Below are 16050 nucleotides of genomic sequence, written 5' to 3'. Positions count from 1 at the left end.
TCCGGTCATCTTAGTTATACAGGCCGGGGGAAACGACATAGGTTATCACAAGAGCGCATAACTAATGGCAATAATTAAACTAGACATTGAGCGCTACAGAGAATTTTTCACAAAAATAACTATAGTATGGTCAGAGATTGTGCCGAGAGGGGTATGGCAAGGTGCCCGGGACATCACGGCCATTGAACGGACAAGGCGGCTAATAAATATTTGGATGGCAAAATTTATAAGAGACAGAGGCGGTGTAGTGATACGACACCGACAACTGGAAGGAGATAAAGCAGGCCTCATACGGCCCGACGGTGTTCACTTAATGGATATTAGACTGGACATATTCCTGTCAGGACTCCAGGACTGAGTGGAACAAGCGTTAAGAGTGATGGATGGGGGTCAGAGTCCTGCATACGAGTACGTAGGATCATCCGTGGCCTGGAAATAGAAAGGACATGTTGGAGAGTTACACTTGTTGGCCAACTTGCCGGTGTGGAGACACAGGGCATGCTGCAACAAGCTAAATTATTTTAGAAATAAAATGCCTTTCTAATGTCATGAGTATAAACAGTTAATAAAGCTGTGACCGATCCTCACCCATCCAGTTGTAAGAGTTACATGATTGTATTGTCAATGAAAGGTGGGCGGTAGGGGGGCTGAACGTCTGGGTTTGGTTGGGGGTCCCCACAGTCTGCCTAGGCTAAATGCAGTTAAAAATTATTATTAGATACACAGACGGTGCAGCTTGCTTCACAGCTGGGCTACTACGCTTATTAGCAGACACTGAAGCTTTGGAGCAGACCTCTGAGTAAACAGCTCTTCAGACTCAACCCTCTGTGTTACCCCAAGCCATAGTGTATGTAGTTTCTTACGGTTAAAAGGGGGGGAAGACCCAACCCATCTGTAATTGACTATGCCAACGTCACGTAAAACACAGCAAGGGGACTCCAAAAAGAGTCTCCATTTTTTTTAAAAATTTGTGGCACAGACACCACTTAAGTGGCATCAATTGCCCCAGAGTTGCTTAAAACGGTTGGTGAGGTGATTTTACCAAATCCTCAAGCTTTTACTCTCCCCAGGATGACACAGGGGTAGAAAAGTCCTTGCGGATCCATGATCTGTTCATCTTTATGAACGTGAGTCTGTCTACATTCTCAGTGGACAGCCGCGTGCACTTATCTTTCAGCACACCACCAGCAGCGCTGAACACACGTTCAGAGAGAACACTGGCTGCGGGGCACGACAAGATCTCCAAGGCGTGAGTGGCGAGCTCAGCCCAATTTTCCAGATTGGAAGCCCAAAATGAGCAAGGGTCCAGTGACACAGTCATGGCTTCGATGTTCACTTGGAGATACTCCTGTACCATCGTCTCTAAGCGTTGACTATGTGTCAGACTTCTTGTCTCCTGTGGCCTTGCAAAGGATGGGCTAAAAAAGTGGTGAAATGATTGCACAAAATTGCTGTTACCAGCAGTTACTGGGTTTCTGTTATGTTTTGAGTGCTGAAGACTCGACAGTCCCATGGTTGGCAAGTTAGAACTGTAAGATTCACTACGTGCACCACTGGTGTTTTGTGGAAAAGCACATGTAAGATTCTGCAACAGTCTCGGCTGATACTCCTGCATGCGTGAATCCCTTTCTATGGCAGGAATTATTTCTGCAAATTTACTTTTGTACCGGGGATCTAAGAGTGTGGCAACCCAGTAGTCAGGATTATTTCGAATTCTGACAATCCGAGGGTCATGTTGCAGGTAGTGCAGCAAGAAGGCACTCATGTGTCTTGCGCATCCAGGAGCACCAAGTCCCTGTTGTGTTGGTGGCGAGGTAAGAATCATGCTTCCTTCCTCTGCCCTCTCCCCCCAACCTCGCACAACAGAAATGTGATCAAGGTCTCCCTCATCTGATGAGTCTTCCATGCCCATCGCCAGTTCGTCCTCCACTTCTTCCTCGGCGCCTGCACCTTCCTCAACAGTTTGGCTGCTACCATGCGCCTTGGTTAATCCCTCTCCCCCACCATCCCATGCCTGCCGCCTTGGTGCTGCCGACCGTCTGGATCTTTCAGATGTTAGCCCTTCAGCATACAACTCCTCCTCTTCTACTTCCTCCACCTCCTCTTGTCCCACCACCTGACTCCGAATTCTGTTTAACGTGTGCTCCAGCATGTAAATCACCGCAATAGTCATGCTGATAATGGTATCATCAGCACTAAACATCTTCGTCGCCATTTCAAAACTGTGCGGAAGCGTGCATAGGTCCCTGATCTGAGATCACTCCTCCAGCATGATTTGCCCCACCTCTGGATCTCGTTGGCCCAGGCTATATGTCACAACGTATTGCACCAGGGCTTGTCGGTGCAGCCACAGTCGCTGCAACATGTGCAGAGTTGAATTCCACTGTGTCGACACATCGCATTTCAGCCAGTGAAGTGGCAGGCCCAACGACTTCTGTAGAGATGTAAGTCGCTGAGCTGCGGGATGCGAACGGCGGAAGTGAGCACACAGCGACCGTGCCCTCTGCAGAAGGCCATCTTGTCCGGGATAGTGGGCTAAAAATTGCTGGACAACCAGGTTCAACACGTGAGCCATACAAGGCACGTGTGTGACATTGCCCCGGCGAAGGGCCGCACCCAGGTTTGCAGCATTGTCGCACACGGCCTTCCCTGGTTGCAGGTCCAGTGGAGACAACCATTCATGAAACTGGTTCTCCAGAGCTGACCACAACTCCTCAGCTGTGTGACTCACATTTCCCAGACATTTCAAAGTAAAAACCGCCTGATGACGTTGAGCCCTGCTGCCAGCATAGTAAGGAGGTGTGCAGGATTCCTTCTGCGCAGTTAGAAAGCGGGTGGCATTACCAGACAGGCTTTGGGTGCAGGTGGAGGACCGAGAGGAGGTTGAGGAGGCAGAAGCAGTGGAGGAACTTCGAGATAAAGAGGATTGACGCACAACTTGTGGGGACGGCAAGACTTGGACAGCAGCCCCTTGTCCTGCTGTCACCATAGTTACCCAGTGCCCAGTCAGCGACATGTAACGCCCCTGTCCATGCCTACTCGTCCAAGTGTCTGTGGTGAAATGCACCCTGTCACACAGAGAGTTTCTCAAAGAAGCGGTCATGTTGTGTGCGACATGCTGGTGGAGCGCAGGTACACCTTTCTTTGAGAAGTAGTGCCGACTGGTCATCTGGTACTAGGGCACTGCGATGAACATAAGGTCTCGAAAATCCTCTGTGTCTACCAGGCGGAAAGGCAGCATTTCTGTAGCCAAGAGCTTGCAGATGGTGAAATTCAACCTCTTAGCTTTCTCATGGCTAGGAGGAAATGGTCTTTTACTTGTCCACATCTGAGGGACCGAGGGCTGGCTGTTGTGCTTAGACGGGGTTGAGTAGGGTGTCCCCGGCAAACTGCCGGTCTGTGAGGAAGATGCAGGCGGGAAAGTTAGGTTGCCTTGATCCAAAGGTGGTGCTCTCAATGTCGGAGAGCGCTCAACACCAGCTGGTGTTTCCACTTCCAAATGAAATGATGATCTGCCAATCACACTGGCTGTTGCGGGTAAAGAGGTGGCAGGTCTGCGTCCAAAAACATGTGTGACTGCTGTCCCCCCAGTCACAGAGGATGAAGACGCTGTGGATGCACAAGATGGGGCAGACGGTGGTTGGCCCGGCCCGCTAGGCCGCATTGTAGCACAGTGAGCTTCCCACTGCAACTTCTGCTTCATATCCATGTGATGGTTCATGCATGAAGTACTCAAACTATGGATTTTTTGGCCTCTACTTAGCTTTTGGTGACAAATTTTACAGATAACACGAGTTGGGTCATCCTTATCGATCTGAAAAAATGCCCAGGCTATGCAAGGCGTAGCACCCATGTGACCTGAAGAGCCACCACGACTTGTGGTCAGAGGCACAGTTGTGTTTGAGGATGCCGTTGCTGACGTGCTTCCAGTACTACGTCTCTGTCCAGGAAGGCGCAACCTAACCTCGTTGTCACTAGCATCCTCCTCCACCTCCTCTGCTGACCTCATTGACTGACTGACTGTGGATTGACAGTAAGTGGGATCTCCATCCTCGTCATCATCACCCTGTGAGTTCTCACACCCGTCGTCCTCAGAGCCAACCTCTTCCTGCCCTGACGGAAAACTCAAGTTGTCGCTCCAATCAGGTATTTGAGTCTCATCATCGTCTTCATCATTGTCTCCACCAACAGGAGTTACAGTTTGGGAAAGAAGGTCTACATTATGCTCAGAACCTTCTTCATCTGGTCCTGGATCCGACTCATAAAGATTCTGGGCATCAGTGCAGATTATTTCCTCGTCTGGATTCACAGAAGCTCTGGAGCAGACCTCTGATTTCCAGGCTATAGTATGAGTAAACAGCTCTGCAGACTCAACCACCTGTGCTACTCCATACTCAGATTGGAAGCTGGAGACTTGGGAGATGTGTGGAAGCAAGTGCGATTGGGGTGACACCTCTGGGGACTGGAGTATTTGTGATGTTGAAGTTGAGGTGGAGGAGAGCCCACTTAAAGGAGCACTTGATATCCGTTGAAGCACCTGCTGTTTTTGTGCCTCATCTGGAATTTGTAGCGATGGGCGTGGCCGTAGGAAAGGGACCCGATCACATTGTCCACTAAAAGAAGTAGACATCTTAGTTTGACTGGAAGATGGTCTTTCTTCTGCAGATGTTACTGTTGCTTTAACACCTACCCCACGGACACAACCTTTTTTTTCCCTTCCCAACACGCCTATTCCCCTTTCCACCAGCAGCAGGCCTTTTGCCACTCATTTTGGTGGTTAACTAATTGACAACTCTGTAGTTGTTTGCACAAAAAACGATGGATGGAAACCGAACAGAGCTAAGTGGCCAAACTGTGGTACTAGCCCAAAAGGATTGGCTGGGTTAGAAGCAGTAAAACAATTTTATTACATACACAGGTGGTGGAGCTTAGTATAGATGGCCTAATAGAATGAGTGCCACACACTGCTACAGGCCCAAAATTATTTTCCGGGCTAGATGCAGCTAAAAATTATTATTAATTTCAAAGCTGGTGGAGCTTAGTATAGATGGCCTAATAGAATGAGTACCACACACTGCTACAGGCCCAAAATTATTTTCCGGGCTAGATTCAGCTAAAAATTATTATTAATTTCAAAGCTGATGGAGCTTGGTATAGAAGGCCTAATACAATGAGTACCACACACTGCTACTATGCCCAAAATTATTTTCCGGGCTAGATGCAGCTAAAAATTATTATTAATTTCAAAGCTGGTGGAGCTTTGTATAGATGGCCTAATACAATGAGTACCACACACTGCTACTATGCCCAAAATTATTTTCCGGGCTTGATACAGCTAAAAATTATTATTAATTTCAAAGCTGGTGGAGCTTGGTATAGATGGCCTAATACAATGAGTACCACACACTGCTACTATGCCCAAAATTATTTTCTGGGCTAGATGCATCTAAAAATTATTATTAATTTCAAAGCTGGTGGAGCTTGGTATAGATGGCCTAATACAATGAGTACCACACACTGCTACTATGCCCAAAAATATTTTCTTGGCTAGATGCAGCTAAAAATTATTATTAACTTCAAAGCTGGTGGAGCTTGCTATAGATGGCCTAATACAATGAGTACCACACACTGCTACTATGCCCAAAATTATTTTCCGGGCTAGATGCAACTAAAAATTATTATTAATTTCAAAGCTGGTGGAGCTTGGTATAGATGGCCTAATACAATGAGTACCACATGCTGCTACTATGCCCAAAATTATTTTCCGGGCTAGATGCAGACAAAAATTATTATTAATTTCAAAGCTGGTGGAGCTTGGTATAGATGGCCTAATACAATGAGTACCACACACTGCTAATATGCCCAAAATTATTTTCTGGGCTAGATGCAGCTAAAAATTATTATTAATTTCAAAGCTGGTGGAGCTTGATATAGATGGCCTAATACAATCAGTACCACACACTGCTACTATGCCCAAAATTATTTTCTGGGCTAGATGCAGCTAAAAATTATTATTAATTTCAAAGTTGGTGGAGCTTGGTATAGATGGCCTAATACAATGAGTACCACACACTGCTTCTATGCCCAAAATTATTTTCTGGGCTAGATGCAGCTAAAAATTATTATTAATTTCAAAGTTGGTGGAGCTTGGTATAGATGGCCTAATACAATGAGTATCACACACTGTTATTATGCCCAAAATTATTTTCCGAGCTAGATGCAGCTAAAAATTATTATTAATTTCAAAGCTGGTGGAGCTTGGTATAGATGGCCTAATACAATGTGTACCACACACTGCTACTATGCCCAAAATTATTTTCTGGGCTAGATGCAGCTAAAAATTATTATTAATTTCAAAGCTGGTGGAGCTTAGTATAGATGGCCTAATAGAATGAGTACCACACACTGCTACAGGCCCAAAATTAATTTCCGGGCTAGATGCAGCTAAAAATTATTATTAATTTGAAAGCTGGTGGAGCTTAGTATAGATGGCCTAATAGATTGAGTACCACACACTGCTACAGGCCCAAAATTATTTTCCGGGCTAGATGCAGCTAAAAATTATTATTAATTTCAAAGCTTGTGGAGCTTGGTATAGATGGCCTAATACAATGAATACCACATACTGGTACTATGCCCAAAATTATTTTCTGGGCTAGATGCAGCTAAAAATTATTATTAATTTCAGAGGTGGTGGAGCTTGGTATAGATGGCGTAATACAATGAGTACCACACACTGCTACTATGCCCAAAATTATTTCCGGGCTAGATGCAGCTAAAAATTATTATTAATTTCACAGCTGGTGGAGCTTGGTATAGATGGCTTAATACAATGAGTTCCACACACTGCTACTATGCCCAAAATTATTTTCCGGGCTAGATGCAGCTAAAAATTATTATTAATTTCAAAGCTGGTGGAGCTTGGTATAGATGGCCTAATACAATGAGTACCACACACTGCTACTATGTCCAAAATTATTTTCCGGGCTAGATGCAGCTAAAAATTATTATTAATTTCAAAGCTGGTGGAGCTTGGTATAGATGGCCTAATACAATGAGTACCACACACTGCTACTATGCACAAAATTATTTTCCGGGCTAGATGCAGCTAAAAATTATTATTAATTTCAAAGCTGGTGGAGCTTGGTATAGATGGCCTAATACAATGAGTACCACACACTGCTACTATGCCCAAAATTATTTTCCGGGCTAGATTCAGATAAAAATTATTATTAATTTCAAAGCTTGTGGAGCTTGGTATAGATGGCCTAATACAATGAGTACCACACACTGCTACTATGCCCAAAATTATTTTCCAGGCTAGATGCAGCTAAAAATTATTATTAATTTCAAAGCTGGTGGAGCTTGGTATAGATGGCCTAATACAATGAGTACGACACTGCACTACTATGCCCAAAATTATTTTACGGGCTAGATGCAGCTAAAAATTATTATTAATTTCAAAGCTGTTGGAGCTTGGTATAGATGGCCTAATACAATGAGTACCACACACTGCTACTATGCCCAAAATTATTTTCCGGGCTAGATGCAGCTAAAAATTATTATTAATTTCAAAGCTGGTGGAGCTTGGTATAGATGGCCTAATACAATGAGTAACACACACTGCTACTATGCCCAAAATTATTTTCCGGGCTAGATTCAGATAAAAATTATTATTAATTTCAAAGCTTGTGGAGCTTGGTATAGATGGCCTAATACAATGAGTACCACACACTGCTACTATGCCCAAAATTATTTTCCAGGCTAGATGCAGCTAAAAATTATTATTAATTTCAAAGCTGGTGGAGCTTGGTATAGATGGCCTAATACAATGAGTACCACACACTGCTACTATCCCCCAAATAATTTTCCGGGCTAGATGCAGCTAAAAATTATTATTAATTTCAAAGCTGGTGGAGCTTGGTATAGATGGCCTAATACAATGAGTACCACACACTGCTACTATGCCCAAAATTATTTTCCGGGCTAGATGCAGCTAAAAATTATTATTAATTTCAAAGCTGGTGGAGCTTAGTATAGATGGCCTAACAGATTGAGTACCACACACTGCTACAGGCCCAAAATTATTATCCGGGCTAGATGCAGCTAAAAATTATTATTAATTTCAAAGCTGGTGGAGCTTCGTATAGATGGCCTAATACAATGAGTACCACACACTGCTACTATGCCCAAAATTATTTTCCGGGCTAGATGCAGCTAAAAATTATTATTAATTTCAAAGCTGGTGGAGCTTGGTATAGATGGCCTAATACAATGAGTAACACACACTGCTACTATGCCCAAAATTATTTTCCCGGCTAGATGCCGCTAAAAATCATTATTAATTTCAAAGCTGGTGGATCTTGGTATTGATGGCCTAATACAATGAGTACCACACACTGCTACTATGCCCAAAATTATTTTCCAGGCTAGATGCAGCTAAAAATTATTATTAATTTCAAAGCTGGTGGAGCTTCGTATAGATGGCCTAATACAATGAGTACCACACACTGCTACTATGCCCAAAATTATTTTCTAGGCTAGATGCAGCTAAAAATTATTATTAATTTCTCAGCTGGTGGAGCTTGGTATAGATGGCCTAATATAATGAGTACCACACACTGCTACTATGCCCAAAATTATTTTCCGGGCTAGATGCAGCTAAAAATTATTTTTAATTTCAAAGCTGGTGGAGCTTGGTATAGATGGCCTAATACAATGAGTACCACACACTGCTACTATGCCAAAAATTATTTTCCGGGCTAGATGCAGCTAAAAATTATTATTAAATTCAAAGCTGGTGGAGCTTAGTATAGATGCCCTAATATAATGAGTACCACACACTGCTACAGGCCCAAAATTATTTTCCGGGCTAGATGCAGCTAAAAATTATTATCAATTTCAAAGCTGGTGGAGCTTAGTATAGATGGCCGAATAGATTGAGTACCACACACTGCTACAGGCCCAAAATTATTTTCCGGGCTAGATGCAGCTAAAAATTATTATTAATTTCAAAGCTGGTGGAACTTGGTATAGATGGCCTAATACAATAAGTACCACATACTGCTACTAGGCCCAAAATTATTTTCCAGGCTAGATGCAGCTAAAAATTATTATTAATTTCAAAGCTGGTGGAGCTTAGTATAGGTGGCCTTATAGAATGAGTACCACACACTGCTACAGGCCCAAAATTATTTTCCGGGCTAGATGCAGCTAAAAATTATTATCAATTTCAAAGCTGGTGGAGCTTAGTATAGATGGCCGAATAGATTGAGTACCACACACTGCTACAGGCCCAAAATTATTTTCCGGGCTAGATGCAGCTAAAAATTATTATTAATTTCAAAGCTGGTGGAACTTGGTATAGATGGCCTAATACAATAAGTACCACATACTGCTACTAGGCCCAAAATTATTTTCCAGGCTAGATGCAGCTAAAAATTATTATTAATTTCAAAGCTGGTGGAGCTTAGTATAGGTGGCCTTATAGAATGAGTACCACACACTGCTACAGGCCCAAAATTATTTTCCGGGCTAGATGCAGCTAAAAATTATTATTAATTTCAAAGCTGGTGGAGCTTAGTATAGATGGCCTAATAGAATGAGTACCACACACTGCTACAGGCCCAAAATTATTTTCCGGGCTAGATGCAGCTAAAAATTATTATTAATTTCAAAGCTGATGGACCTTGGTATAGATGGCATCATACAATGAGTACCACACACTGCTACTATGCCCAAAATTATTTTCTGGGCTAGATGCAGCTAAAAATTCTTATTAATTTCAAAGTTGGTGGAGCTTGGTATAGATGGCCTAATCCAATGAGTTCCACACACTGCTACTATGCCCAAAATTATTTTCCAGGCTAGATGCAGCTAAAAATTATTATTAATTTCAAAGCTGGTGGAGCTTGGTATAGATGGCCTGATACAATGAGTAGCATACACTGCTACTATGCCCAAAATTATTTTCTGGGCTAGATGCAGCTAAAAATTATTATTAATTTCAAAGCTGTTGGAGCTTGGTATAGATGGCCTAATATAATGAGTACCACACACTGCTACTATGCCCAAAATTATTTTCCGGGCTAGATGCAGCTAAAAATTATTATTAATTTCAAAGCTGGTGGAGCTTGGTATTGATGGCCTAATACAATGAGTACCACACACTGCTACTATGCCCAAAATTATTTTCTGGGCTAGATTCAGATAAAAATTATTATTAATTTCAAAGCTGGTGGAGCTTGGTATAGATGGCCTAATACAATGAGTACCACACACTGCTACTATGCCCAAATCTATTTTACAGGCTAGATGCAGCTAAAAAGTATTATTAATTTCAAAGCTGGTGGAGCTTGGTATAGGTGGCCTAATATAATGAGTACCACACACTGCTACTATGCCCAAAATTATTTTCCGGGCTAGATGCAGCTAAAAATTATTATTAATTTCAAAACTGGTGGAACTTGGTATAGATGGCCTAATACAATGAGTACCACACACTGCTACTATGCCCAAAATTATTATCCGGGCTAGATGCAGCTAAAAATTATTATTAATTTCAAAGCTGGTGGAGCTTGGTATAGATGGCCTAATACAATGAGTACCACATACTGCTACTATGCCCAAAATTATTATCCGGGCTAGATGCAGCTAAAAATTATTATTAATTTCAAAGCTGGTGGAGCTTGGTATAGATGGCCTAATACAATGAGTACCACACACTGCTACTATGCCCAAAATTATTTTCCGGGCTAGATGCAGCTAAAATGATTATTAATTTCAAAACTGGTGGAGCTTGGTATAGATGGCCTAGTACAATGAGTACCACACACTGCTACTATGCCCAAAATTATTTTCCGGGCTAGATGTAGCTAAAAATTATTATTAATTTCAAAGCTGTTGGAGCTTGGTATTGATGGCCTAATACAATGAGTACCACACACTGCTACTATGCCAAAAATTATTTTCTGGGCTAGATGCAGCTAAAAATTATTATTAAATTCAAAGCTGGTGGAGCTTAGTATAGATGGCCTAATAGAATGAGTAACACACACTGCTACAGGCCCAAAATTATTTTCCGGGCTAGATGCAGCTAAAAATTATTATTAATTTCAAAGCTGGTGGAGCTTAGTATAGATGGCCGAATAGATTGAGTACCACACACTGCTACAGGCCCAAAATTATTTTCCGGGCTAAATGCAGCTAAAAATTATTATTAATTTCAAAGCTGGTGGAACTTGGTATAGATGGCCTAATACAATGAGTACCACATACTGCTACTATGCCCAAAATTATTTTCCGGGCTAGATGCAGCTAAAAATTATTATTAATTTCAAAGCTGGTGGAACTTAGTATAAGTGGCCTAATAGAATGAGTACCACACACTGCTACAGGCCCAAAATTATTTTCCGGGCTAGATGCAGCTAAAAATTATTATTAATTTCAAAGCTCGTGGAGCTTAGTATAGATGGCCTAATAGAATGAGTACCACACACTGCTACAGGCCCAAAATTATTTTCCGGGCTAGATGCAACTAAAAATTATTATTAATTTCAAAGCTGATGGAGCTTGGTATAGATGGCCTCATACAATGAGTACCACACACTGCTACTATGCCCAAATTTATTTTCCGGGCTAGATGCAGCTAAAAATTATTATTAATTTCAAAGCTGTTGGAGCTTGGTATAGATGGCCTAATGCAATGAGTACCACACACTGTTACTATGCCCAAAATTATTTTCTGGGCTAGATTCAGATAAAAATTATTATTAGTTTCAAAGCTGGTGGAGCTTGGTATAGATGGCCTAATACAATGAGTACCACACACTGCTAATATGCCCAAAATTATTTTCCAGGCTAGATGCAGCTAAAAAGTATTATTAAGTTCAAAGCTGGTGGAGCTTGGTATAGGTGGCCTAATATAATGAGTACCACACACTGCTACTATGCCCAAAATTATTTTCCGGGTAGATGCAGCTAAAAATTATTATTAATTTCAAAGCTGGTGGAGCTTGGTATAGATGGCCTAATACAGTGAGTACCACACACTGCTACTATGCCCAAAATTATTTTCCGGGCTAGATGCAGCTAAAAATGATTATTAATTTCAAAACTGGTGGAGCTTGGTATAGATGGCCTAGTACAATGAGTACCACACACTGCTACTATGCCCAAAATTATTTTCCGGGCTAGATGCAGCTAAAAATTATTATTAATTTCAAAGCTGGTGGAGCTTGGTATAGATGGCCTAATACAATGAGTACTACACACGTCTACTATGCCCAAAATTATTTTCTGGGCTAGATCCAGCTAAAAATTATTATTAATTTCAAAGCTGGTGGAGCTTGGTATTGATGGCCTAATACAATGAGTACCACACACTGCTACTATGCCCAAAAATTTTTTCTGGGCTAGATGCAGCTAAAAATTATTATTAATATCAAAGCTGGTGGAGCTTGGTATAGATGGCTTAATACAATGAGTACCACACACTGCTACTATGCCCAAAATTATTTTCCGGGCTAGATGCAGCTAAAAATTATTATTAATTTCAAAGCTGGTGGAGCTTGGTATAGATGGCCTAATATAATGAGTACCACACACTGCTACTATGCCCAAAATTATTTTCCGGGCTAGATGCAGCTAAAAATTATTATTAATTTCAAAGCTGGTGGAGCTTGGTGTAGATGGCCTAATACAATGAGTACCACACACTGCTACTATGCCCAAAATTATTTTCCGGGCTAGATGCAGCTAAAAATTATTATTAATTTCAAAGCTGATGGAGCATGGTATAGATGGCCTAATACAATGAGTACCACACACTGCTACTATGCCTAAAATTATTTTCCGGGCTAGATGCTGCTAAAAATTATTATTAATTTCAAAGCTGGTGGAGCTTGGTATAGATAGCCTAATACAATGAGTTCCACACACTGCTACAGGCCCAAAATTATTTTCCGGGCTAGATGCAGATAAAAATTAATATTAATTTGAATGCTGGTGGAGCTTAGTATAGATGGCCTAATAGATTGAGTATCACACACTGCTACAGGCCCAAAATTATTTTCCGGACTAGATGCAGCTAAAAATTATTATTAATTTCAAAGCTGGTGGAGCTTGGTATAGATGGCCTAATACAATGAGTACCACACACTGCTACTATGCCCAAAATTATTTTCCGGGCTAGATGCAGCTAAAAATTATTATTAATTTCAAAGCTGGTGGAGCTTAGTATAGATGGCCTAATAGAATGAGTAGCACACACTGCTACAGGCCCAAAATTATTTTCTGGGCTAGATGCAGCTAAAAATTATTATTAATTTCAAAGCTAGTGGAGTTTGGTATAGATGGCCTAATACAATGAGTACTACACACTGCTACTATGCCCAAAATTATTTTCCGGGCTAGATGCAGCTAAAAATTATTATTAATTTCAAAGCTGGTGGAGCTTGGTATAGATGGCCTAATACAATGAGTTCCACACACCGCTACTATGCCCAAAATTATTTTCCGGGCTAGATGCAGCTAAAAATTATTATTAATTTCAAAGCTGGTGGAGATTAGTATAGATGGCCTAATAGATTGAGTACCACACACTGCTACAGGCCCAAAATTATTTTCTGGGCTAGATGCACCTAAAAATTATTATTAATTTCAAAGCTGGTGGAGCTTGGTATAGATGGCCTAATACAATGAGTAACACACACTGCTACTATGCCCAAATGGTTTTACTTGGCTAGGTGCAGTAAAAAATTTGTATTACATACACAAGTGGTGTAGCTTGCAACACAGATAGGCTACTCCACTGACTAACACACACTGTAAGAGGCCCAAAAGGATTTGCTTAGCTATATTTAGGCAAATGCTGTGAAAAACACTTGCACAGCACTAAAACAGACCTGCCTGGCAAAAAGTCCTAGGAAATGCTGTAACCTAGCCCTCAAAAGGGCTGCAATTACAACTAGTCCCTACTCCCAACCTATCTGTCTATTTAAGAGCAAATTCGCTTGCAATGCACACAGTTAGAAAGTATAGCGCCGACAGCAGCAGCAGTGCCGTCTAACACTCAGCTGCAGCAGTGAGAAAATGGTGGTGACGTGGAAAATGGCTGGGTCTTATAGGGCAAGGACATGTGACATACACAGCCAATGACACATGCCCTTGCTTGTGTGAAAAAAAGCACTTCGCTGCGTGTGTGCGCTGCTGATAGGCTGACAGACTGCACCTCCCCACTGTAAATGCGGGAAAGAAAAAAAAAATGGAGATCTTCATTATTTCTGCAGAGATCCATCCCCTGCCCCTTCCCCCGGCCCGCTGTACACTCAAACTGTGTATTAACATTGATTATCAGCATTCATTATCAGCATTACTGTGAAAAAATCCAGTTACGATTTTGGTGCACGAACAGTTATCGAACATAACCTCGAACAGCCGGAAATTTTTCAAATCGTTCGTGTTCGTCAAACGGCTCGAACACCGCCCAAAACAGCTTGAATTTGAGATTGGCGAACAGTTCAAGTCGAACACCGCTCATCTCTACCGTTGACATTTCAATGAAATGAAACGCTATGGCAGGAGACCCAGGAGGACCCCACTGCTGACACAGACATAATAAAGCTAGATACCAGTTTGCCAAAAAATGTTTGTGAGTAAGACAAAATCATTCTGGGAAAGCGTCTTGTGAACAGATGAGACCAAGATAGAGCTTTTTCGCAAAGTACATCATTCTATTGTTTACTGAAAGCAGAATGGGGCCTACAAAGAAAAGAACACAGTAACTACAGTCAAACATGTTGGAAGTTAAAAGATATTTTTGGGTTGTTCGCTGCCTTTGGCATTGGGTGCCTTGACTGTGTGCAAAGCAACATGAAATCTTAAGATTACCAAATGATTTTGGGTAGCAATGTAGTGACTAGTGTCAGAAAGCTGGGTTTGCGTCCTAGGTCATGGGTCTTCCAGCAGGATAATAACCCCAAACATACTTTATGAAGCACCCAGAAATGGATGGAAACAAAGTGCTGGAGAGTTCTAAAGTGGCAGCAATGAGTCCTGATTTAAATCCCTTTGAACACCTGTGGAGAGATTTTAAAATTGCTGTTGGGAGAAGGCACCCTTCAAATATAAGAGACCTGGAGCAGTTTGCAAAAAGTGGAGTGGTCCAAAATTCCAGTTGAGAGGTGTAAGAAGCTTGTTCATGGTTATAGGAAGCGATTGGTTGCAGTTATTTATTCCAAAGGGTGAGCAACCAAATAATAGGTTGAGGGTGCCAACAATTTGGTCCCCCAATTTGGGGGTTTTGTGTGACATGATGTTAAATTTTCCTTTTTCTTGTGTTGTTACAATACACACAGTGTCAAAGATCAAAGCTATGGGGGTCAAGCTGAACCCACCCGCTGTTATGTTTGGATCAAACAGCCCTCGGCTGCCCCCTATTGTCAAGAGAATTACGCAACTAACCGACGACTAAAACAGGAGGCCGCAGGCTATTTCCACTAATAGGATGGTTAATGGAGAACTAACACTGAGCGTATGGTATATACACCTCCGATACCAATGCATGGAATTTGTGTATATACCCCTGGTACGGTCACTGCCAGCTCCGCAATAACAAAAGTAACTATACACTGCCACCACCAATCGTTTATACAGGCCGATTGGACACCTGACAGGTATCGTATGGCTTTCATGAGTGTGGTTTACACACCAAAAGGAACAGAACTATTTAATTTTATATTTAATCCAGAAAGATAGGCAGTGTTTATAAAAAAATATACAAAAGATTTTACAAAAGGGACAAAACAATCCAGCATATACAATTATATAAAATAAACAGGATTAATAAACGAAACTTACTAAACGCTGGTCACAGAGATGGCTTAGAGCTTAGTGAAGGGGAGCACTTCGGTTGGAAAACGTCCGGTGAATGTAGATTATGCCTACACAGATATGTATCTCCCTGCATTGAACACAGATCATAAGTTGCCTTGTCTTTTTATCAGCACCTACGTTACACTCACACACCTCTCCTTGATGACTCATAACAGG

Source organism: Phyllobates terribilis, unplaced genomic scaffold (genome assembly GCF_046119375.1).
Source record: "Phyllobates terribilis strain yellow unplaced genomic scaffold, ASM4611937v1 Scaffold_5__5_contigs__length_657084704, whole genome shotgun sequence".
Classification (NCBI taxonomy): domain Eukaryota; kingdom Metazoa; phylum Chordata; class Amphibia; order Anura; family Dendrobatidae; genus Phyllobates; species Phyllobates terribilis.
This window is presented reverse-complemented; position numbering follows the sequence as displayed.